The sequence below is a fragment of the Typopeltis vanoorti genome, chromosome 16, assembly GCF_054136105.1.
Source record: "Typopeltis vanoorti isolate ZY-2024b chromosome 16, IOZ_Tvanoo_1.0, whole genome shotgun sequence".
In the NCBI taxonomy this organism is placed as follows: domain Eukaryota; kingdom Metazoa; phylum Arthropoda; class Arachnida; order Uropygi; family Thelyphonidae; genus Typopeltis; species Typopeltis vanoorti.
In genome coordinates this window covers 19201190-19228215 of record NC_143564.1, presented here as the reverse complement: position 1 = coordinate 19228215, position 27026 = coordinate 19201190, and the positions used below count along the sequence as shown (strand labels likewise).

Sequence of the window (27026 nt, the reverse complement as noted above, 5' to 3'; positions counted from 1 at the left end):
GTGCAGTTAGCCTAGTGGCTGTGCGCTTCGTAACCATATGCCTGGGAAAGGAGTGTCCTGGGTTCGATTCCCGTTGCCAATGTGAGGAGCTTAAAGATCTTCCTCAGCCATAGCCAAGTTAGCCGGTCTTGGGCATGGACAACAGGGTTTCTCATCCCACAAGCAGGCAAACTGGCCCTGTGAACACACATGGATCTACAGCCATAAATACTTAACCCCCCCAGGAGGGGGCTCAATTCGCCCTGATAGGGATGGGGAGAAAAAGGGAGGAAACTCCATACGAATAAATAAATAAATTGCTCAAGTGCACGATATGGTATTGGATGACCAGTGAGTCAAAGTGCGTGAAATTGCTGAGACTATTGGCATTTCAAAAGAATGTGTAGGATATAATTTGCATGAAGAATTGCATATGAAAAAGCCTTGTGCAAGATGGGTGCAGTGCTTGCTCACAGCAGATCAAAAACACACTCATGTGAAAATCTCTGAACAGTGCTTCGAGTATTTTAACAAGAATAAAATTGATTTTGTGTGTCGATTTATTACTATGGAGATAAGACCTGGATTCACCATTACACACCAGAATTCAAATAGCAGTCAAAACAGTTGACAGAAGCCAGTTGTTCAGTGCCAAAGAAGACAAAGTCGGTTCCATCAGCAGGAAAGGTCATGGCATTGGTGTTTTGGGATGCTAAAGGTATTTTGTATATTAATTATCTTGAAAAGGGTAAAACAATAACAGGAATTTATTCCGATCTTTTAACCAGACTAGACTAAAAAATTCGTGAGAAAAGACCCGGTTTGCAGAGAAAAAAAAAATCATCTTTCATCAGGACAATGCACCTGCCCACAAAAGTGTTTTGGCAATGGGAATATTAAGGGATTTGAACTACGAATTGTTGGAACATCTACCCTATTCCCCGAGATTTGGCTCCCTCAGACTTCTATCTCTTCCCAAAACTAAAACTCTTCCTTGCTGGTCAGCATTTTTCTTCGAATGAAGAGGTGATTGCAGCTGTAGAGGGGTACTTTGAAGATCTTACTGAGAACCACTACAGGGACAGAATAATGTGCTGGAACATCGCTGGAATAAATGTATTAGTCTTAAGGGAGATAATGTTTAAATTCATAAATTCATTTCCATCAGGCCAAGAAAATTTCAGACCACCCTCGTATGATGGAACCAGAATCTCCTTACTTCTATAAGTCAGCATCTTTTGCTTCATTGCCAGAATTTGTTATGTTGTACTCACAAATTTGGTGGTGTTCTCTAAATTTTGGATCCTTATCCTCCATCACCCCAAGATTTCTTGTTTCCTCCACCTCCAACAATATATCCCCGCCAAGAGTAAATTTTGCATTCCATATTTATTTTCGAAATTTTAAAACCTTATATTTTTCAAAATTGAACTGACATCCCCACTCTCATGCTTATTCACCCAGTCTATTCAAGCTGTCTTGTAAGCAACAAAGTGTTCTACACCTCAGAGTTCTTCCTCATAGAAATTATAAATTTGTTTTTTCATTGTTAGGCTGGGAACGTTTCAGACCACCCTCGTATGCTGTCAGTTGAATGAACCTTCCACGATGAGTCTGCCAACTCCATGGAGGGTGTAATAACAATAACAACTTTTAGCAAATTGGCTGCTTATTAGTTGAACGATCACTTCTGTATCAGTCACCCACATACCATGTACATTCAGTATGTAAAAAAAGAAGAAAGAACAAAAGCAGGTATAACAATTAATGTACATAAAGAAAGACTAATAAGTCTTTCGTTCAAATAGTTATAATATATAAATAGTTCAGACAGTTCAAATAGTCCAAAAATGCAGGTGAACAATTTAATGAAAGACTTCTGAAAATTTTTAATATGGTTTGGAGGTCTGGAAAAACTCCTAACTCTTGGAAAAAAGAACTGGTTATCCCAATCTATAAAAAATGAAATAAAAACGATTTCAATAAATATACGGGAATTAGTCTGCTAAATACAGGATATAAAATATATGCAGGAATATTAAAAGAGAAGCTAAACAGTATTGCAGAGGAAAAATTACTAGAAGAACAAAACGGTTTCCAAAAAGGCCGATCCTGCATAGATCCAATTTTTACTCTAAAATTATTAATAGAAAAGAGAAGAGAATTTCAGAAAGAAACACACGTGGCCTTTAGTGATTATGAAAAAGCTTTGACAAATTAGTAGACAAAAACTGTTTAAAATATACCCAATTTAAATATATCAAACCTACTTTTACGATCCATTCAAGAAATATATACAGGAAATAAAATAAGTAATTAAATTAGAACACATTTCAGAATGAAAAGATATATCAAGAGGAGTATGACAAGGATGTACCCTCTCACCTCTGCCTTTCAATATATATATTCATATTTATATATACTGACTATAACCGAGACTAGAATAACGATTAAATTTATTCAAAAAGCAATATGTTTCATCGGATTGTCCGACTTCTTCAGGCATGGGAACATAGAAAGCAAATAAACACTATAAGAAACATCGTATCACTATAAAAACGACTATTATAAAATTCAGTTAGCTTTGAACTGTAGCTACAGTCCATGTTGAAGTTCTATTGTTAGGCAGCTGCGTGCATCTGATTTCACGAGTGTGCCAATATCGGATAGCAGAGTTGAAAGAGTCTGGTAGATTATAGCTAAGGTTATTATTTATGTGATGAGGGTCCATAACAATTTCCTTAGCCTTGACTATGCGGCGCTCCACCTCGTCACGGCATATATGAAGGCTTGAAGTTGTTCTCCAGTTTATCATATGTTGACGGCCTTCATCATTTGTGTTTACTGAAAACAGTACATGGCATGACAGGGCACTTGCTCTAGTTCTTTTGTAGGCAATGTTCCTCTGATGTTCTTCCAGATGTAGGAGGATGGATTTTTCAGATTTTTCAGGTATATTTTCCTGGTGTATCCCAAAGATACACAAGGAAAACTGCCCACTGAGACTAGTTGTAGATAGTATTGACTCGCCTACCTACAGCTTATCTAAGTTTCTGGCTTCATCTTTAAAAGGTTTTACAGGAAATTCTTCTTCATATATAAAAAACTCTATGGATTTCGTCTTGAAAATCAAAAATTTAAAACTCCAGCCTTCAGATATCATGGTGAGCTTTGACGTGGTGGCTCTCTTTACAAACGTTCAAACTCAAGAGGTTCTCGATATTTTAAAGAACAAGATTTCAAAAAATATGTTTTCTTTGCTATCACATTGCGTTCACTCCAGCTACTTTCAATGCAAGAAAAAAGTTTACAAACAAAACAAGGGATTGGCAATGGGCACCCCCCTGTCTCCTATATTAGCTAACATCTTTTTTGAAGATTTCGAACAAAAGACAATCTCCTCAGCTACTCTTAAACCAAAAATTTGGCTGAGATTTGTAGATGACATATTTCTTATCTGGGAACATGGCACCGATAACCTTCAGTCTTTTTTAAATCATTTAAACAACTTCCACCAAGATATCAAATTAACAATGGAGGTTGAAGAAAATGGATCTCTTCCATTCCTGGACGTAAGACTTACTAAGACATCTGATTCTATTAAAATCTCAATCTTTAGAAAATCTACACACACTGATAGATACCTGCATGCGTCCTCACATCACTATCCTGCACAGAAAGTGGGTATCATCTCAACCCTAGCACATCATGCCAGATCTATACTGTCAGATAATGAAGAGCTAAAAAATGAACTACAACATTTACAAAGAACCTTCACAAGTAATGGCTACTTGTTGAAAACTATTAATAAGCATCTATACCACCACCATCAAAACAACTCAGAAACACAAGACAACCCCAAAGGTTGTAACTCCTTACCATACATCAGCTCGCTCTCCACGAAACTAAGAAGAATTTTATGAAACTGCAACATAAAAACCTGTTTCTCAACTCTTCCTAAACTAAGATCGATTTTAAGCAAATACAAACAAGCTCACAATCATCTACAATTCCCAGGAGTATACAAAATCACGTGTGACTGCAGGAAGCAATACTATGGCCAAACTGAAAAATCCATCCTCCTACGTCTGGAAGAACACCAGAGGGACATTGCCTACAAAAGAACTAGAGCAAGTGCCCTGTCAAGCCATGTACTGTTTTCAGTAAACACAAATGATGAAGACCGTCAACATGTGATAAACTGGAGAACAACTTCAAACCTTCATATATGCCGTGACGAGGTGGAGCGCTGCATAGTCGAGTCTAAGGAAATTGTTATGGACCCTCATCACATAAATAATAACCTTTGCTATAATCTACCAGACTCTTTCAGCTCTGCTATCCAATATTGGCACACTCGTGAAATCAGACGCACGCAGCTGCCTAACAATAGAACTTCAACACAGACTGTAGCTACAGTTCAAAGCTAACTGAATTTTATAATAGTCGTTTTTATAGTGATACGATGTTTCTCATAGTGTTTATTTGCTTTCTATGTTCCCACGCCTGAAGTCATCGGACTATCCGATGAAACATGTTGCATTTTGAATAAATTTAATTGTTATTCTAGTCTTGGTTATAGTCAGTATATATAAATATGAACATATCCCAATTCCGAGTTAATACTACAAATTATTATATATATATATATATATATATTAAAAAGAATTGAATGAGATTTAAGTAAAAAGGTTTTAATATAAAAACACGACTAGTTTCGGCTTGTAACAGCCTTTATCAGGTGACATTATAAAAGAAAGAAAAAAGAAAAAACACTGAAGCTTAAATAAACTATAAACATCATAGAGAGTCACTACACATAATTGACATTAAATCATTGTGGTTGTATTTAAAGCTGTTCTTTTGTTTGTTGTATTGTTGGGAAAGTACGTGCTAGTTGCATTTCATGAAAGCCAGTACATGATTACAGCTGAATGATTATGTGGGAGGTTGTTGATAACGACTTTGTCAATATTGATGTGTGGTTTTGAGAAGTTCCTATTATTTTGTATTGTTTTTAATGTTTCAAATTTTCTTATAAGATTTACTTTGTTATTATATTGTATTGTGGCTGCTTGAGATTCACAGTTTATATTAAAGGTATGCCAACTTTCATTATCTAGAGATTCTTCCAGTTTCTCCGCTATAGTTCTTTTTTTATTGAAAAGAAAAGCGAGAGTTCTTTTAGTATCCGAGATTCTTTCAGACAGTAGGTATAATTTAGCTTTATGATAGATTCTCCTTGCACGATCAGTTGTTATGTTTTCTTTAAAGTACATAAATTTAGGAAAAACAGCGTGAAATTTCGGCAGTAAATTTTACTTCTCAAAACCATACATCAATATTGACAAAGTCGTTATCAACAAATCTTCTTATATACTTTCAGATGAAGAAACAAGCATCCTTAGTAAAGGTCTAAACTTTATTCCTTCCCCAAAATTTATACCAAAGGAGACACTACTTATGAAAATAGAAAAAGCTACTTCTTTTCTCCCTCCACAAGATGCAAAACTTCTATGTATTGAATCAATCTTTATTATCAATTACACAAAACCACCTGCAGATAACATTACTTTAACAGAACGCAAAGCTATTAAAAGTTTAAAAAACAACAGAAATATAATTATCCTTCCTGCGGATAAAGACACTGCAACAGTAATCCTCAACTCTGAAGATTACCAGAATAAAATGCTTGAATTACTACAAGATGATACTTACTCAATACTCAAGAGAGATCCAACTCGTGAACTTCAAAATCGTACAAACAACTTATTAAAAACAACCACTGAATTATCCCGAAACGTTCGCTTATCTCTACGCTCTCTCCATCCGTTAATTCCTCGCATATATGGTGTTCCTAAAATCCATAAAGAGAACACCCCACTACACCCCATTGTAGAAGGTATCAATTCTCCGACGTACAACCTTTCAAAATATCTTGCCAAATACCTCAAAAGTTTTTCAGGCAAGTCACCATCCTTTATCAAAAACACTACAGAATTTGTTACATACATCAAGGATATTACAGTTAATGAAGATGAAATCATGGATAGCTTGGAAATAACTTCTCTGTTCACTAATGTCCCAACAGATGAAGTCCTAACATTACTCAAGGACAAGTTATCCAAAAAAAAAAAAATGTTAGCCTTGCTTACACATTGAATGGAGTCTGGTTACTTCAGATTTCAAGATACTAAATACAAGCAAAATCATGGACTGGCTATGGGTAATCCTTTATCCCCTGTACTCGCAAATATTTACTTAAGAGGATTTTGAAACCAAGGTTATCTCTTCCTTTATTTTAACACCTAAAGTTTGGAAACGCTATGTAGATGATGTCTTCATTATTTGGAGCCATGGATATGATTCCCTTATGGTTTTCCTCGAACATCTCAAAAGCCGACATCATAGTATTAAGTTTAATGCCGAGCTTGAAACGGATAATTCCCTGCCTTTTCTTGATGTCAAACTGACCCGCTCTTCTGGTAAAGTCAAAATATCGATATATAGAAAACCCACACACACACCAACAGATATCTGCATAGTCAGTCCCATCACTCCCTCCTCATAAGATTGGAATAATTTCCACCTCGGGACATAGAGCCCGTTCTCTTCTGGATGACCCAAATGAACTTCTTACAGAAATAAACCATCTCAAAACTTCTTTCAAAGGATATTTAATGGACATTCCAAGAGAATCATTGAAAGATTCCTTCTTAATCCTCCTAGACATCGTTCAGAAGAAACAAATAGATTCAAAGGCAATATATCTATTCCTTACATAAGTACAGTTTCACATAAATTAGCAAAAGTTCTAAGAAAATACAATATCAGAACCTTGTTCACTCCACTTCCAAAGATCCATTCCTTAATTAGCCACCCAAAACCTTGTCATCATCAACTCAAATACCCTGGTGTATATAAAATATTGTGTGATTGTGATATTCCTTATTTTGGACAGACAGACAAATCTGTTGTATTGCAAATGGAAGAACACATGAGGGACATTACTTACAAGAGACAGTGAGCCAGTGCATTATCAAGTCATATCCTTTTCTCGGTAAATCCTAATGATGAAAGCCAAAAGTCACAAAGTCTGCTGGGAAAAATCTACTAACATCTTCTATTGCAATGATGAACTAGAGAGAAAAATCGTGGAATCTAGGGAAATCATCTTCAATCCTGCTCATCTAAATAATAACTTGAGCTACAACTTCCCACATAGTCATTCAGCTGTAATCATGTACTGGCATTCACGAGATGCAACTTGCATGTACTTTCCCAACAATACAACAAATGAAAGAACAGCTTTAAATACAACCACAACGATTTAATGTCAATTATGTATAGAGACTCTCTATGATGTTCATAGTTTATTTAAGCTTCAGTGTTTTAATGTTTTTTCTTTCTTTTATAATGTCACCTGATGAAAGCTGTTACAAGCCGAAACTAGTCATGTTTTTATATTAAAACCTTTTTACTTAAATCTCATTTCTAGTCATTCAAATCTTTTTAAAAAATATGTATGTTAACCAAGTTAATGATCATTCTTTCATATATATATATATATATATATATATATATATATATATATATATATATATATATAAAATTATAACAATCTGGAAACAGTATAACTCATTTGGTATACAAATAACCCCACAAATGAAGATAGATACACTACTATTTTTATTATTATTATAAAAAACCTCCATGAAGTCAAAGACTCATCGTGGGAGGCTCACTGTTATACACTCAGTTTATCATACCATGCCTTAAATATACTCACTGTCTCTGTACTCACCACACTCTCGGGCAGTGCATTTCAATTACTCAACACTCTCCATGTAAAAAAAATGCTCCTCACTCCCTTTCTCATGTGCTCCTTATACAGCTTCCTATCTTCACCCATTTTGTGCAAAACCTCCCTGCCATTAATCTGGTAATAACCTCTTAACAGCTTATATGTCTTGATCATATCCCCTCTCCTCCTGCTATCCACCAATTTCTGCAAATTGCATTTTGTCAATCTATCTTCATACTCAACATTCCAAAGACCAAAAACCACCTTAGTCAATCGCCTCTGAACGTTTTCCAACACATCTTCATCTTTTTGAAAACCAGGTGACCAAATCTGTGCACAGACTTCCATGTGGCCTGATAAAAGCCTTATACAAAGGAACCATAACATCTTTACTTCTACAAGTCAGTGCCCTCTGCCTCATTCCCATTATCCGCTGTTGTCCTCGCAATTTTAGTAACACGTCCCCAAAATCTCTCTCATCTCCTCTGCCACTTCCAAGACATTTCCACTGATTATATACTCTACATCCCATCTCTGCTTTCCAAATTTCAAAACCTTACACTTTGCAACATTGAATTGACATCACCACTCATTTACCCATTCAGCCAGTGTATTCAAGTCCTCTTGCAAAGCTATAGCATCTGCTCTACTCCTGATAGCTCTCCCCAACTTTGCATCATCTGCAAATACCTGCATATCACCATTCAGACCTCTCCAAATATCATTTACATACAAATTAAACAGCAATGGACCCAAAACAGACCCTTTGGGTGCACCACTAGTAACTTTCCTCTTCTGGGATATCGCTCCTCCATAGACAACTCGCTGATACCTATCAATCTCCAATCCAGTGAACTAATCTACTGTTCAGCTCCATCCGTTCCAATTTAATTACCAGCTTGTCATGTGGCAATTTATCAAACACTTTTGCAAAATCTAAATATACCACTGTATATGCAACACATTTGTCAATTTATTATAAAAAGTAAGCAGATTGCTAAAGCACTATCTTCCTTTGGTAAATCCATGCTGTCCACCAAAGAGTATTTTCTGTTGTCAACCCAATTCTGAATCTTAGTCCTAACTAACTTCTCTAATACTTTGACCACAACTCCAAACATACAGAGTGGTCTATAATTCAAAGCCCTACTCTTATCACCTCCAGTTTCTCTTATGAATTGGAACAATTTTACCCTCTTTCCACTCTTTTGGAACTTGACCAAGTGAGAGATTCATGTTGAAAATATATGCAAAAGCTGTTGTTAATTCTCTGGAACATTCCCTCAAAACACATGGTGAAATAGCATCAAGCCCCACAGCCTTATTGACATCAAGTCTATTCAATTCCTCATATACCCCCTGTTCACTTACTAACAGTTCCTCCTCCTCCTTCTTTCCCACTGCTTTCAAGTTCTGAATGATGTCACATTCATAAGAATGAAAGACCTTTATAAATTGCTCATTAAATATCTCAACTATATCCTCCGCAGCGATTATCATTCTTCTGTTTTCACCAATCAATCTCATCCTACCATAATCATTCTTTCTTCTACTGGCCACATATCAAAAAAAGTCCTTAGGATTTTTTTGTCTGCTTTAGCTAACTGCTGCTCATACCGCACTTTTGGTACCCTTATCAAGTGAGTCACATTCTTGCCTGCTCTTTGTACTTCTCATGCAACTGGTTGTTATAACTACTCATCTTGTATTTCTTCCATAATACCTCCTTCTTCCAGATTTCATACCTTATCTCTTGATTCATCCATTTCACACCTGCTCTATTTACCCTCTTAACCTTTGGAATACATTCTGATAATGCCTCCACAATAGTTCTTGAGTAGGGCCCAAACAGCATTGATATCCTTTCCATCCAGTTTCTCTTTCCAATTTATTATCGCAAGCTGTTTCCTGAGCTTTTCATAATTACCAGTCTTATAATTCCAAATATATCCCTTTCTAACAGATGACTGATCACCCTGAAAGTGATCATTCTCACCAACTGGTGGAAGATTTGACACTTCATTTATAATAACATCATCTGATGAGATGATTAAATACAATACTCTTGATCCTTGTGTACCCTCTATTACATACTGCCTAAGGTAATTGTCTTTCAAAAACTCCAAAAATTCATTTTCTTTACTCCCAGATGCAAGTCTCTTGCTTCCAGTCTATATTACCATAATTAAAGTCGCTCATAATGATAACTCGTTTCTTGCTAGCTAGGCCAATTTGCCTATACATTTCCTTCTCATTACCCTCCATATTACCAGGTCTATAGCAACACCCAACTAAATATTTCATCCTGTTTACTTCTACCTCACACCATACCGCCTCAAAACCGTGACCACTATTTGCACCTTGCAATTCCACCTTAGATGGGCACAACTCATCTGCTACCATTAACAGTACTTCTCCTCCTCCCTTTCTTCCCTGTCTATCTTCACGAAAAATATCATATCCATTAATCTCTATTCCTGTCAGGATGTCATCGTCATCTAACCACGTGTCACTCATACCAACAACTTTGGGGCGAACAGACTTGAGCAAAGCAACAATTTCATTCCCCTTATTTTGAATACTTCTAGCATTAGTGAATAAACATAAGAAATCATTACTGCTTCTACAAGTCCTACGAACGTCATTTCTCCGATGTGACTCTTCAATACCTTCCCCAGTAACTTCCTCTATGTTACCACCAATTCTACACCTTTCCTCACACCCAAACTTTCCCCACCCATTCCAGGCCATCTCAATCTGTGTTTGTTTGCTCACACATTCACCTCTGAATCTAGCATCCGCATGTTTCATAAAGTGTCTCCCTGTCCACCCCACCCCCAGGTTCCCTATTGTGCTTCCACTCTCTCATTTACTTTATTCATAATATTTCACCTCTCCATTTGCAAGTGATCAAATACCTTTCTCTAGCCTGCTTTTTTGCTCTTTCATATCACCTCGCACCACCTATTCATTACAGTCATTACCTCTCCTGCCAGTAGCAATCTCTTCAGCCGACTCACACCAAAACCATTTAAATGTAGCCCATCTTCTTTATACAATTCCGTCCGTCTCTCAAATTCCTCCCACACATTCACAAAATGCACTCCATTCTCCTCACACAACTGCGCTAACATATCATTTATAATCTTTGCTTGCTGCCTCAATTCATTCACTATCATACCTAGGCAAAACATTGACTACCTTTCCTACCACACTGTTATATTTTACTCTCCTTAATAATTTCCTTATATCCAATCTGGCATTTTCCTTGTTCCCATCCAAATCATTTGTCCCTACTACAACCACCAACTCTTGTGCTCTCTTATTCCTCATGTCCAACGCTTCAATTACTCTCTCTATTCTGCCATCAGGAAAACAAACCTTATGCACCTTCTCATTCACCACACCTCTAATAATGGAATCTCCATAGAGAGCCACTCTCGAATCATTCGTTACATCTTTTGCATAGCCATGCGAAACTCCTACTCTTTTTCACTCTTCCATGTATGTCCGTAATTCTTTTCGTTTCATTTCGCATACAGTTCCTCTCTTGCCTCATCATCATCAACTCTGCTTTCATGTCCAGATCCAATATATATATTCATTTCTGACATTTTCATGTAGTTTCATATTATGTCTTTGGATATTTTTGGTTGTGCAGCATCTGCAGCAGACCTCACACTGATGTTCTAACAAGGATATCCAAGGATAATTAATTGACTCATTTTTCTTCTCCTGAGCAACATTCTGATCTTCTAGTGGAAGCTGCTGATCATGTATTTTATGAATGTTTGGCATAACAGCAGTAGGCCTGGATGTATCCCAAGACATCATCATCATGGAACTACTATCTTGATGTGAAGAACTGGCAAAAGGTGAAACTGCAGCTCCAGGTAATAAGAGTGAGACACCAGGTTCGATATCTTTTATCATACTTTGTGCAACTTGACAAGAAGTAGATAATGCAGGTGACACAGAATAAGGAACTAATATTTGGCCATCTCCACTTGGCCCTGATTCTATGTTATTTGAGTGAGTTTCAATTAACTCAACAGTATTAAGAAAAGGCATTGTATTCATTACAGGGATTAATGATTAATTCATTACTTATATCATAACATTTGCAGATACTCAAATAGTATTAGCTACATCAGAAGATGATTTACAAAGATCATTAAAATCATTAACGTTCACTGCCAACTATGAGTATACTCGTATGTCAATTTATTATTATTATTATTGTTCCGGGAAACTCCAAGGAGTCGACAGACTTATCGAGGGAGGCCCTAACATCATGTCAAGAACAACCATTCAACATTCACACAGTATCTATCATACCTTGCCTTGAACTCATTCACGGTCGTAGCACCCACAACAGACTCTGGAAGCTTATTCCACTCATTCACCACTCTCCAAGTAAAAAACCTAGCTCTAACACCCTTGTCAACCACGCTCTTGCCCAGCTTCCATGCATGGCCCCTAGTCCTCCCACCACCAGTCATATTTTCAAAAATATCTTCTGGATCAATCTTATAAAAACCCTTCAGTAATTTGAATGTCTCAATCATATCACCCCTCCTTCGCCTATCGTCCAATTTCTGCAACCCACAAATCCTCAACCTATTCTCATAAGGTTAATTCCACAGACCTGCTATCATCTTGGTCACTCGTCTCTGGACCCTCTCCACTTCCTCCCCATCACGAAGAAACCCTGGCGCCCATAACTGGGCACAGAAGTCCAGATGGCGTCTTATCAGCTCGATATCAGGCTCGATACAGAGGAACAACAACTTGTTTGTCTCTGCATGTTAAAGTATTTTTCAGAAGCCAAGTGATTTGATGAGCTGTTTTAGTCACTTTTGCAATGTGACTCCTAAACTTCAACTCCCTATCCACCAACACTCCCAAATCCCTGGCCTCATCAATCTCCTGGAGTACGGTTCCACCAATGCGATATACTGCTGCTATTCTTTTCACCCCAAAGTGCATAAGTGCATAACCTTACACTTTGGCACATTAAATTGACATCCATTTTTCCTAGCCCAGTCCTCCAAACTATCCAAATCATCCTGTAAAATTTTGACATCTTGTGCACTCATTATAGCTCTACCCAACTTTGCATCATCAGCAAACAAGTGATCACTTCCTCTCAAATCCTTTCCTATATCATTGATGAAAAGCAGTGGTCCAAGAACAGAGCTCTGTGGCACTCCATTAGTCACAAGACATCTTTTAGACTCCACTCCTGAATAAACCACTCTCTGGTATCTCTCCTTCAACCACCCACCTATCCATCTCACCAACCCTATATCTATTCCCATCTGCTCCAGTTTACTGATTAGGGTTCCATGTGGTATCCTATCAAAGGCCTTGGCAAGGTCCAGTAGTATCACTGTAAACCCATTACCCCTATCCAGTTCAGCCGTCACTGTGTTATAAAACGTGAGCAAGTTACTGAGGCATGATCTACCCTTCACAAAACCATGTTGTCCCCCATACAATATCCCATTTTCATCTATCCAATCCTGTATTCTTTTCTTGACTAATTTCTCTAAGACCTTGACAATGATTCCTGATATGCTAATCGGTCAGTAATTTACAACAGCAGTCTTGGAACCACATTTATGCAGTGGAACTATTTTCCCCTCTTTCCACCTGTTTGGAACTAACCCAGACCCGAGACTCAAATTAAACAAAATGGTCAAGGGTACTGACAATTCTTTAGCTGCTTCTCGTACAACACGAGCTGGTATACCATCCAATCCCACAGATGTATTGACATTGAAGTTATGTAATAGACTACTCACCTCCACTTCATTCACCACAATTCCCGTATAATCTACTGGTTTATTCGTTTCTGCAATGTCACCACCTGGATGATATATTCTTGCAAAGTGCTCACTCAGTAACTCAACTATCTTACCTGATTCAGTTACCTCCCTACCATCGGCATTCTTTAAAATCATTCTGCTATGTACATGTTTCGTTTTACTTGCTACATATCTAAAAAACTGTTTAGGATTCTCTTTAGCCTGCATGGCCAATGTTCTTTCGTAATCCTTTTTTGCTTTTCTTACCACACTCGTCACACTTCTGGCCTGCACTTTATACCGTTCATGTGCCTGCCGGTCACCTTTCTCCTTAAATTCCCTCCATAGTTGTTTCTTTTTTTGCAGCTCAAGCTTAATGGTGTTATTCATCCATTTAACCCCTACTTGATTTATTATTCGGACTCTAGTTATACAGTCAGCCATTGCTTCATGCAAGCACTTCTTTACTACCTCCCATGCACTATCAACTTCTAGTCCTTGCAGTTGTACATGCCATGGCACTGAAGCAATCAAACTCCTAAGCTTGTCATATTTTCTAGCCTGATAATTCCACATGTACCCTGTCTTAATTGAAAATTCTACACCTTTAGCCACCTCCCAAGTCAAGACCCTATGATCACTCTCACCAATTGGTGGCAATATGGTCATATTTGTTACAGCCAAATCCTCAGATGTAATTACTAAGTCAAGCACTCTCTGACCCCTAGTATTTTCCATTACATGCTGTCGCAGATAGTTATCCCTTAATAGCCGCATAAAATCCAATTCCTTCCTCCCGTGTGTCCTCTCCTCACTCCAATCAATGTGACCATAGTTGAAATCCCCCATAATAATCACCCTCCTTCCACTCATTTCTTCTATTTGCTTGTGCATACTGTCACCACCATCTTTTCCATCACCTGGTCTATAGCAGCACCCAATTGTATATTTAGTTCTGCTAGCCACAATCTCACACCAAATGGCCTCAAATGTGCTCTTTTCTCTATCCTGCAATTCAACTTCTATTCTTCTTGGCTGTAGCTCATCAGCTATCATCAACAATACTCCTCCCCCCATTTTATTCTCTCTGTCATTCCTGAACACACTATACCCATCACATTCAATCCCACTGGCTATATCATCTACAGTCAGCCATGTCTGACTAATACCAATAACCTGTGGTCTGGAAGTGCCAACCATGGCCAAAATCTCTTCCTTCTTGTTCCTAATACTCCTAGTATTAGTGTACATGAATTTAAGACCCCCATTAGCCCCAACCCTGCCTTATATTAACTATCCCACTCTGATTTGTTGTCCTTATTTGCTCTGGCATATTATATTCATTCTTACATTCAACTGCCTCCCTAAGGACTGTATATCTACTCCCCCCCCCTTAACAAATCTAGTTTCCCTGAATTGGCACATCTACTACATTCAGCAACACTTTCTCAAGTCTTCTTACACCGTAACCATTCAAATGCAAGCCATCCATCTTATACAGATCCTTTCGCCCATCAAACTCACTCCACACGTCCACAAATTCCACACCACTCGTCATACATAACCCACGCATAAAGTCATTCGCAATTATGGCCCTCCTTTTAAACATTTCACTGTCATACCGTGGCAAAAGACTAATCATTCTAACTCTCTCACTCTTTTCTTTTGCTACCTCAAACAATTCATTCAGGTCTTCTATCATTTCCATTTTATCAAGGTTTTTAGAGACTAGACACAATAAATACATTTGTCAGCGCATGTAATATATGGGTGGGGTGATACGAGATTACTCGTAGTTGGCGTATGAAACAAAATTCTGCCTGATAAGCCAGCTACGAGATTACTCGTAAGTGACCTTGAAGACACGAAAATGCTTGGCGAATGGGAACAAACTATGCCCGAGGAGCGTGGCAGCGAACGTGTTAAATGATATCTCAAAGCAATATAATATGACAATATCTAAAGAAAAAATAAAAATAATGGCATTCAAAGGAGAAAACCCAATAAGAAGTAAAACAGTGATAGATAATAAAATATTAGAACAAGTAAATACTTTCAAATATTTGGGATGTGATTTATCATACAAACAAGAAAAAAGACAGGCACTAAAATATCAAACTTTGTCAAAGCAAATGGCATAATAAATAATATATTTAAGCCATCCCTAGTACAAAAACATGCTAGAGTGAGACTATATAATGTCTTGTCAAAACCAACTCTACTATACGGAAGCGAAACATGGACCATAAAAAGGAAAGATGAAAATGAATTCAAACAGCAGAAATGAAATTTCTCAGCAAAACAGGTGGATATACCAAGTGGGACCATAAAACAAATGAAGAAATTTTATGATCCCTGAATATAAAACCAATTAATTACTACATAAGACAGTATAAACAAAAATGGATAGAACATTAAAAAAAAAAGCAGACTACCAAAAATATTGTACATATAAAATAAGTGGAAAAAGAAGAATCGGAAGACCAAGAAAGAGATGGTATGAGACCGGAACAAGCCACCTAGCCTAAAATCCATGTTAGGAAGAAGAAGACATGCAGCAAACAGCAGAATTCTTTTGGGTTGTCTTTAACTTGCAGCGCCAGTTTCTTTTCTTCTGTTCAACATCTGTGAGTATTCTAGCCTGCTGCTTTTATATAACATAACAGAAATCATCTTTATGCACACAATATTGTATTATCCCACATGATCTAAGAATCTCTTGCTTAATTAGATTACACATCCATTTCGCTCCTACTCTAGCAGCCAATACCATTATGCTGAACTCAGTATATTCCTCAGTTGGTCATAATTTTCTGCTCTGTAGTTCAGTATGTAACTTTTTCTCAATGGAAAAGGTTACATCTTAGCTACTTCCTAAGTGAGTACCACATGATCACTGTCACCAATTGGAGGCAGAACAGTTACGTCTTTAACTGAAATACCCTCTGACACTATAGTCAAATCTACTCTTTGACCTCGAGTTCCTTCTGTCACATCCTGCTTCAGGAAGTTGTCTCGCAACAGCTCAATAAATTCAGTTTCATTCTTCTCATGAGATTCTTCTCATTATGATTACTCTTTTCATGCCCATCATCTTTATTTGGTGATGCATTTCTTCATCACTAGTAACTGATCCACCAGGTCTGAAATAACACTCCACTATGTATTTGATCTTGTTAGACTCCAGCTCACACCAGATGGCTTCATGAGATATCCTATAAAGTCCCTTTAGTAATTTACATGCTTCTATTACATCCTCTCTTCTCTGCCTATTCACTAAATGTAACTCACAAATCTTAAGTCAATTTCAAGACAGAGTAATCCACAGACCAATCACAATATTGGTCTCCAAAATCTGCAGAGTAGTGCAGATATAACCATATCAGAGCCTTATAATTATGAAGGGATAATAACTTTCGCATTCATATTTATCAGCTATGTTGTTCAGATAAGTGATCCCTTTCCAGCTATGTTGTTCATATAAGTGTTCCCTTTCCAGCTATTTTGCAATATGTTCCCTGAACTGCAACTCTGCATCTACTATCACTTCTAAACACACAGCATCATCAATTTCTTGCAGTCCAATAGTATTAATGTAATACGTAGCTTATAGTGTTTTCAGTCCCAAAGTGTATATAACCTTATACTTTGCTACATCAAATTGGCAAATTAGGAATGTCGTTAAGAAGAAGGAGATAGCACAGTGGTCGCCAAAGTGGTCGATATAACATTGTTAGGGGTTGATTTGGGCTCAGGGGTCGATAGAAAATATAAGACATCATTGTATGGGTAATATTTAATTCGGTTAACTTGGATTACCTCCATCCTGAATGACAATGCAATTAAGAGTGAATCGTAGGAACAGTGACATGAATAGGACCTGTAAGATGGAGCAAGGTCATGAAAATAGTTACACAGGCCAATCAAGTAGGCCAAAATGACGTATTTACCGATAAATGGATGTTGGTGGTTCCCGCCTGGCCGGCGCAGCAGGAGCGAGATTGCAACACGTGCACGGTTGCTTATTTACTTATACTTACATGTATTCGAACCCAGTCTCATTTTTCCGCATCGACATACAAGTGAGCGTTAATGTTCTAAAATTCATCAACATACATATTAGGTAATATTAAAATTATGTAAGAGTAAAATAGAGGGGGTCGATAAAAAGTCAAGAAACTCTTGAAGAGGTCGACGGTCAAAGAAGTTTGGCGACCCCCTGAGATAGAGAGAAGTATGCAAACCCAAAAAGATTAACATGATCTTTCTCTGAGAAAGACTGTCTTTATATGAAACAGATTTTTTACAGTTTATTTAAAAAAAAAAAAAAATTATAACCAGTATAGCTTGAATAACCTGTAGTGTATGAACTAATAACACACAACTTAGCTGAAGATAATGGAGAAGCTCCATATTCCATTATCCAAAACACATTGTATGTAGCCAATTTCATCACAGTTATAAAGAACTGTACATATTTTTTTTTAAATCAGATTATGTAGCTTTTTTTTTTTTTTCAAAACTCAAAGAACAACAGCCACAAAATTTTTATCTGAGAATTGTAATTCATACCAGTATTACCAAATAAAAAAAAAAGTTATTTATAATACTTACTTTTTTTTTGTAAAAGTATTTCAACGCCAATTACCCCCTCTTTCCAAAAGAGCAGGTTATTTCATTTTTTTTATGGAACCTTAAGTACTGGAAGAATTAAAGTATTGATTAATACACTCCAATTCCCTCTTAAAACACTGATGTAGTAATGTCCATCTCACAAAACCAAGCAAAGTCACCAAATCAATCACCACAAATATTAGTGATTCAATTAAGCTACAACTATGGGATACAACAGTGCAGTAGAGCTCAGAAAATCATTTTAATGGTGAAAGCCAATCATTAAAAGCTCTATTTAAAAAAAAAAATATGTGTGTGTGTGTGCGCTATCTGATTTTTAAAAGTGACACAATGTCAGAAAAAAAAATGGCTAGATTTAATATATTATGATAATTTATTAATCATTATACTTTTCACAAACATACTGACTTTCAACTGTCCTTTCTTACTTACCCTTTTCTATCCACTAATCATCTGACATTCACCTTAATCTCCCAACCGGCCATGATGTCTATAGACATCCAGCTAAATCTGGATACAATTCTTATCCATGTTAACCCGTTGAATAACATGGATAAGAAGTGCAATTTGGTCTCACTATATCCACCTCGGCTGGTAGGGATGTTAATTCATATTTTTACTTCTCTCTCTTGCATGCCATTATTTGCTCTAATGCTGTCTGCCATTCATACAATCTTCATTCTTCTATCTATCATATGAATTTAATTACTCATTCAGTTCCATTCACTGCTAGACATATATGACAATCTCACTCAAAAACTACCATGCAGTCCAAGATCACAATTTTTAGATATCTGCACTTTTTTCTTCATTTTTTAAAATTTATTCTTTTATTATGCATTTTCTCTACAATACTCCTAACCCCAGAAATACACCATTCTTGATATTTTTCTTGATATTTATATATGTCAGGTTGTGTGTATATATATATATATATATACACATACAACCTGATATATATACACAGTGGAACCTCGGTTGTCGAACTTAATTTGTTCCCAAAGGCTGTTCGGAAATCGAATTGTTCAAAAACTGAAACCATTTTCCCATAAGAATTAATGTAAAATGGATTAATCCATTCCCGAACCCCAGATGATTGTTTATTTAAACCTTTACAACAGTACTTCATGCATAAGATTGTATACAAACATAATGAAAATGCATAAAATCTTACATAAAAAGAATAAACACAATAAATAGATAAAATATACACGAAAATTGATCGCCTCCTTATTTTTGAGTATTGTACAGATCATTGATTTTGCCATACCAAACTGCATAGCAAAATCCAAGACACGAACGCCATTTTCATGTTTGGATACGATTTCTTTTTTCATCTCTATCATGGTTCTAACAACTTTTCTTTTCGCTTTGCTGCTGTCATTATTCTTCTGCGGCCCCATGGTGGCTTAATTAATAATAATTTATGAAAAAAACAACAACAACAAAACAAAAAGAAAATCAAGAAAACTTACTGCAAATTCGAGCAGGTGTCTGCACTGAATGAAGGCTGCCGTGTATCTGACGCTTTCCCACCTTACAGCTCAGCACATGGTTGCTGTTTGCCTGTTCGGGAACTGAAATTCTGTTCAGAAACCGGGGCATTTTTTGTTCGGGAACCGAACTGTTCGAGAACAGAGGCGTTCGACAACTGAGGTTCCACTGATATATATATATATATATATATATATATATATATACAGGCCGTCCCCGGGTTATGGATGACCTGACTTATGGTGTTCTGTACTTACGAACAGGGTCCCCATAAGGATAAGAGAATTTTGAAAGAATTATAACATCTGTGATACCATCAAAAACATTGCCGATTCATGAGAGGAAGTGAAGCAATCAACAATGAAAGGGGTGTGGAACAAACTGTGCCCTCAGTTCTGTGATGATTTTTGTGGCTTCACAGAAGAAGACATTGCCGAAGCCAGAAAAGCTGTGGTGGATAGTGACAATGCACTGCAATTGGATATCAATCAAAATGATGTCACTGACTTACTAGAGTCCCATTCACAAGAATTAACCAATGAAGACCTTATGGAGATATAGAAGCAGCTGATAAAAAAACAAGAACACAAAGAATTAGAAGATCCAGAGTGAAGAAAGTTTACAACAAAAGAATTAACTGAAACCTTTCGTCTCATTGAAGTAGGATTTGCTAAGTTTGAGGAGCAAGATCCTAACATTGACTGGTTTACAGTGAAGTTAGTGAGAACATCAGCTTCTACAAGGCCATTTATGATGGAAAAAAGAAAAAAGATGTGCAAACAACCCTAGATACCTTTTTCAAGAAACCAACTCCAGTGGTAAGCTCTCCTCTTCCAGCAATAGAATCAAATCCTGATTCTCCAGCACCAGGTCCATCATCATCTTCTGATTAATGTTAGCCTACCTCCTTGCCTCAAAAATGTCCCTTCCAGGAAGCAAGCAAGATACTAATGCAACATTAGGTGAGTGTTGACCTTTAATATTCTTTTTTGAAATTTTTCCTATCTAAACTTTTTTTTGTATGAGTCTGTTTTTATGTTCTGTTTGTTTGAATTAAAAGAAAGAGCACAATAGTTTCTGTAACTTATTATTACAGTATTACATTGTATTATTATTGCCACATATGAGCCATTATAATGTTGTTGTTGTTAGAGAGCCTGTGTAGCTCAGTGGAAGTGGTGCTTGCACTCCTCAGCACCAAACAGCACGAAGAAAGAGTGTCACAAGTTTGATTCTAGTCAAACTTGTTTTAATAGAAAATTTCATATTTGTTTGTGATTTTAAAGATGCAGTTGAATTTATATATATATATACATATATGATAAAGTTTACCAATATAAGTTTTTTTTCAATTCTTAATTTCTAAGGGCTTCTAAAATAGCTTACAACAATATTAAATCAAATGGACTTTTCAAAATCAATAAATGCCAGACCTAAGGGTTTTTGGCATTTGTCTTTTCAGTTATCCTTATTACATGTATGTGATCAATAGTTTTTTGATCTGTAGTTTTTTTTTTTTTTTTAATCCTGCTTATTCAGGAGGATTGCAAAAAATTGAGTTAGTTTTGTATTCAGTTGCTGAAACAAGACCAACAGGGCAGTAATTTTATTAATTGTACTACTAATTATACTAATACTATTAATTGTGTCAGAAATAAGGGAAATGAAATGGCTTGAGTTTATTCATCCAAAAATTGCTGGAATAAGTGAGAGGTGGTTGGATAAGAATGAAATCCTGGCAAGAATAGAGGTGAAAGGGTATGATATTTTGTGATAATAGAAAGGGTAAAAAGGGAGGTAAATTGTCATTGATGATACAAAAAGAGTTGTTGTTCATATGAGGTAGAGATGCAGGGGAAAAATAAGTGATACAAAGGTACTGTAGTACAATTTGATCAAAGGAAAAATTTAGGAATGGGAGGATAGAAATGACACCCTATGGGGAGGAGAGAACAGCTTTGTGAAGAGTTTTTCATGTCTTAGTAATTTACTAATTTTTTATAATACAGTGACAGATGAGTAGGATAAATGAAATGACTACATAATGATACTGCTGGAATTTGTAAAGGCATTTGACAAGGTACTACATGGAACTCTGCTGCATAAACTGGAGAAAATGGGAATGATATGGAGTAGTGATATAACAATGAGGGTCTGGAGGAGCAGAACCCAAGAATGGCAGATGGATAATTAATGGTGTGCTGCAGGACTCACTTGGACCACTGCCGTTTAATTTGTTTATTTATATTTAGCTTATTAGATTACTAAGCTTCATGGACACAAAGAGATATACTGAGCATGTGTATGCAAATACACTTGTAGTAGTAGTAGTAGTAGTAGTAGTAGTAGGAAGCCAAACACATGCTGATGCAAAATTAAATAGATTAATAGTTAATCAAGACAATATACAGTGATTTAAACAGAAGTATAAGCAGAGGATAATGGGTATCAGTTTAATGTTGAAAGTGTACAGTTATGCACTTTGAGAAGAAAGATTACAAGCTATACTATAATAGTGGAACTAGACTCCAGAAAATTGATGAGGGTTGCAGGTTTAAAGGCAATGCTGGATAAGAAGTTGAAGTTCAAATCACAAATTGCAAAAGTGGACTAAGTAGCTCATAGGATCATTAATCCAGTATGGATGCTAGGCTGTTGATTTTCACACGTGTTGATGTTCAGTGGAATGAGACAGACATCTAAAGCTAATAATTAACTAAAGATTTATTTAGCTTATTAGATTACTAATCCAATATTTTGCCTTTGTCATCAAACTTCATGGATACAGAGATGTACTGAGCATGTGTACGCAGGCACACCAGTAGTAGTAGTAGTAGTAGGAAGGCAAACACACACACACTGATCGCAAAAGGCAAGCTCATACAGTCCTAACTGGAATTCTCTATGGGTTTGTGATGGACACTTGCTCATCTTCTCATTTCATCTTCATTCTTCTAATCATTTTGAGATTTGTAATCATGCAAATAAACAAATTTGATTTGATGCAAATAAGCATCAAATTGCCACAACTCTGGAGCCATCATTTTGAGATCTTCAGCAAGTATCAATCATTGCATACATAGAGAGCACCAGTTAAGACTCCAGGAGCCTGCCTTTTGAACTAGTGTGCCTGTGTGCACATGCTCAGTATATCTCTTTGTGCCCATCAAAATGCTTTGATGACCAAGGCGAAATATTGGTTTAATACTCTAATACTAAATAAATATAGTTATATAAATATTAGCATAAGATGTCTGTTTTATTCCATTAAACATCAACATGAGTAGATCACAGGGATTACTCCATTATTGAAGAACACACTGACAAGCACAGATTAGAAAGTTATTATCCCACTTTACAAGACTTTCATATATGCACACAGATGTGATCATTTAAACTTCTTGGAGATGAGCAAATGGTGGGGAGGATCCAGGTGAGTGATCCAGATGGTCAGTGGTCTGTAGAACACTCAATACTAGTATAGGTTGTGGGTTACATAAGTCGACAGAAAAGGGGGGATATGATTATTATTAATATTTTATTAATCTCCATGTGGTCACAAGACTTATTGTGGGAGATACCCCAATCTTAGTCCACACAAAGTCTATCATACCACTCCTTAAACTCATTCATTATCTGCACTTTCACCACTCTCTCAGGCAATGCATACCATGCTCCATGCATAAAACTTACTTTTTACCCTTTTACTTACTACTTCCTTTTGCAACTTCCAGGAATAGCCTCTTGTCCTCATTCCTTCTCCTTGTTCTACCATATGAAAAATTTCCACAGTGTTAATCTGATAATAACTCTCGAACAGCTTAAATGTCTCGACCATATCCCATCCTCTTTGTTTTCTATCCACTAACCTTTGCATTCTGCATGCCCTCAGTCTACCCTCATAATCAACATTGCATAATCCTGATACTACTTTTGTTTCCATCTCTGTACCCTCTCCAAGGTTACTCGTTCCCTTCAAATTCCAGTGACAAGATCTAAGCAAAGAAATCCAGATGTGGTCTGGATTTCTGTATAGAATGAGACCATCATGCTTTTACCTTTCATGGTCAATATCCTCCTCAATATTGCAGCAATTCTCTGAGATGTCTTGACAACCTTTGCAATATGGACTCTGAACTTGAAATTTCTATCTCCACTCATTCCAGGCTCCCTTACTACTTCTTTGAGTATAACTACACCATATGAAGCATCCCATCTGTGGGCCAAAATTTCAAAAGCTAGGTTACATTTGTATTGTCTTGTCTTAAGCTTTTCACGAACCATTAAGGTTCTTTAGCTGTGGACTTCACAACTGAGATCATCTCGAGGATAAGGTGGTTGGCCCTATGCCTCCTGGTGTGTCATATGTCTGTAGATGTGTGTGTTCACGGGGCTGGTTTGCCTGTTCTGGGGGATGAAAAATGCAAGTTTTCAGGTGAAAAAAACTCCTTACCTCCGTATGAGACTGGCTAACTCACCTTTAGGCAAAAGAAACCAGATAAAGATGTCTTGGATGGGAATCGAACCCAGGTCTTTCTGACCAAAAGGCTTCATCTATACCAACTGAGCTATGGTGGCTCTCCAAAAGCTTACATTTAGTCACATTAAACTGACATCTCTTTTCATTTGTCCACCTTTGTAGCTTATTCAAATCCTTTTGAAGAGCCAACAAAAAAAAAAAAAAAACATCAGCACTATTAGTAATACCCCTCCTAAGTTTCACACTGTCTGCAGACAACTGAATATCTTCCTATAGTTTGGTGACAATATCACTGACACAATGATTGAATGGCAATGGTCTAGGTACTGATTCCTGTGGAAATTCACTTGTAACCTTCCTACTCACTGATACTGCTCTCCCATATGTAATGTTGATATCTATCAGAAAGCTAGTTACCAATTACAACACACTTGATATCCAAAAGGAAGGATTATGATATCCAAACCCACATGCTGCAACTTAAAAAGCAACTTGTCATGTGGAATCCTGTCAAATGCTTTTACAAAATCCGACAATATCCAAAAAAATTGTATGCCTTACCATCATCCACCCTACTGTAAAATGCAACAAGATTACTAAAATAAAAGCTTCCCTTAAGAAATCCATGCTATTATATAATATTGCTCTCATCTGCCAAATTCATTATACAAGTTCTTACCAATTTCTATAAAATCGTAACAACTTAAGAAGAAATACAAACTGGCCTATCTCTCTCTCTCTCTATATATATATATATATATTGTGATTCACTACAAGCAGATTTGCTTGACTGTTAATTACCAGGTTTTTAACTCATATGCAATTGTTTATTTATACTAGATGTATTTCCTCTACATGTTTCGCTGTCTATATGGCTAACAACATCAGTGGGTGATAACTTAATGTAAATAAAAACAACAACAAAAATTAAACATTTTCCAGCAGCAGTTAATATCTATAAAGCAGAGGAAACATGTAGAGGAAATACATCTAGTATAAATAAACAATTGTATGCAAGTTAAAAACCTGGTACTATTACTTTTATGCAAGGACACCATCTTACTCTCCTTCTGCTTTCCACGAAATTGTCCTCTTGCAATGCTTTCATTAAACAGCTGGGTTAATGAAATGGTCAGTTCCACAGCATTCCTTTATAACATGAAAAATTTTATCTGGTCCTAATTTCTTAATGCCATTTAGCATACTCAGTATTTGGAATTCATCCTCTTTACTCACTTGTAACATTTCACCACTCCTTATCCCTCTAGGAATAAAGTCTGCTGTACAGAATGGAAGAACACTCTAACAAAGTGATCATTAAATAGCTCAACTATGCAATCTGCATCAGAAGGGTAATCTGTCTACAATTCATTTTTCCTCCTAACTGCCACATAGCAAAAACTACTTGGATCTCAGTGCTAGTCTCTTTGTGTAATCTAATTTCTTTCTCCTTCCTAGCCTGAGCCTTATATTCCTCATGAAACTGTTCTCTACCTCTCTCATTATGTCTTCCATAATCTCTTTTTCATCTGCAATTTCTGTTTAATTTCTCTAGTTATTCATTTGACTCCAAATCACTTTATCTTCTTCACTCAAGATATATATAATCTGCCACTGCTGTCAATAATTTTTCTTAAGTATTTCCCAAGTAGCACTGACCTCTCTTCCTTTAACTTCTTTCATTCACTGTCCTGCTGCAAGCTGGTTGGTTTCTGTCTGATAATTGCCTGCCTTATAATTCCACATAAATTATTTCTGCCTTCATACTTCTACAAGCCTATTCAAGTCAGGAGGACATTCTCGCTGACTGGAAGCAACTATGAAAAAAAAAAAAAAAAGAAAATGAATAATAGCTATCATAACTTTTCTATATGTATGCTTCTTCATTACTTTGGTCATAGATTTGTTCACATATCAGTCACAATTAAATCCTCTGATGCTATGACCAAATCCAAAACTTTTGAAACTTGTGTTTTCCTTCCACCACATGCTTTCTAAAACAGTTGTCCCTCAAAAATCCAAATTAGGTTAAATGATCACACTCTTGGAGAAGTAAAGGATTTCAATATCTCAGTTCCTACACTGATACTCTAAAAAGAAGCCAAAGGAAATCTCAAAGAGTTCTTTCACTATGCAGCAAGTAAAAGAAAGGATGATCATGGAAGGATGGAGTGGTGATGGTATGGAGGGTAACAAAAGCAAACAAAATAGTTAAGTTATTGCATGTCATTTTGCAAGTGTGTACCTATACCATCCAGGTGAATATATTCCAGTACCAGTAGTCATATTTCCATATAAAAGTAGTCAAAAGGTGTCGCACTTTATCACTAAAATACTCTGGATTAGAGATAGATGTTGAAAGTTTTTTTTCACTTGGTTATACTTGGAATTAAAGATGCCAAGGAATTATATTTCAGGTTTCATCCTTTATCCAAGTGTAAGCAAACTTTGTCTTGCTTACACTTCAGGTGAAGTTACTTCAGGTGCAAATTTTGTTTTGCTTGCACTTGGATAAAGGATGAAAACAAGAATATAATTTCTTGGCATCTTTAATTTATAAGGATTTAGTAAGCCACATCTGGGAACCTGGATTCTACAAGGATGAGGAAGTGATGGAGAGAATCCAGAGGCAAGTGACCAAGACTGTGGCAGGTTTATAGAATGGTCCCTGTGAAAACAGATTGAAGGTCTGCAATCCTCAAAAGTTTTGCAAATTCTTCAGCTAAATCTTTTAGAACATGTAATGCACAACACCTTTCAAGTACAGCATCCTGTTTTTAAGTTATAACTTTCAGAAAGTTAATTACTCAATATTTATTATTTT

The 27026-nt window shown here is 36.5% G+C and overlaps 1 protein-coding gene across 1 annotated transcript in view; it reads right to left on the bottom strand.

Annotated features, from left to right (window-relative positions):
* LOC150097879 (uncharacterized) overlaps positions 1 to 27026 on the bottom strand; it is a 365709-nt gene that overhangs the window by 78093 nt on the left and 260590 nt on the right. The window lies entirely within an intron of this gene.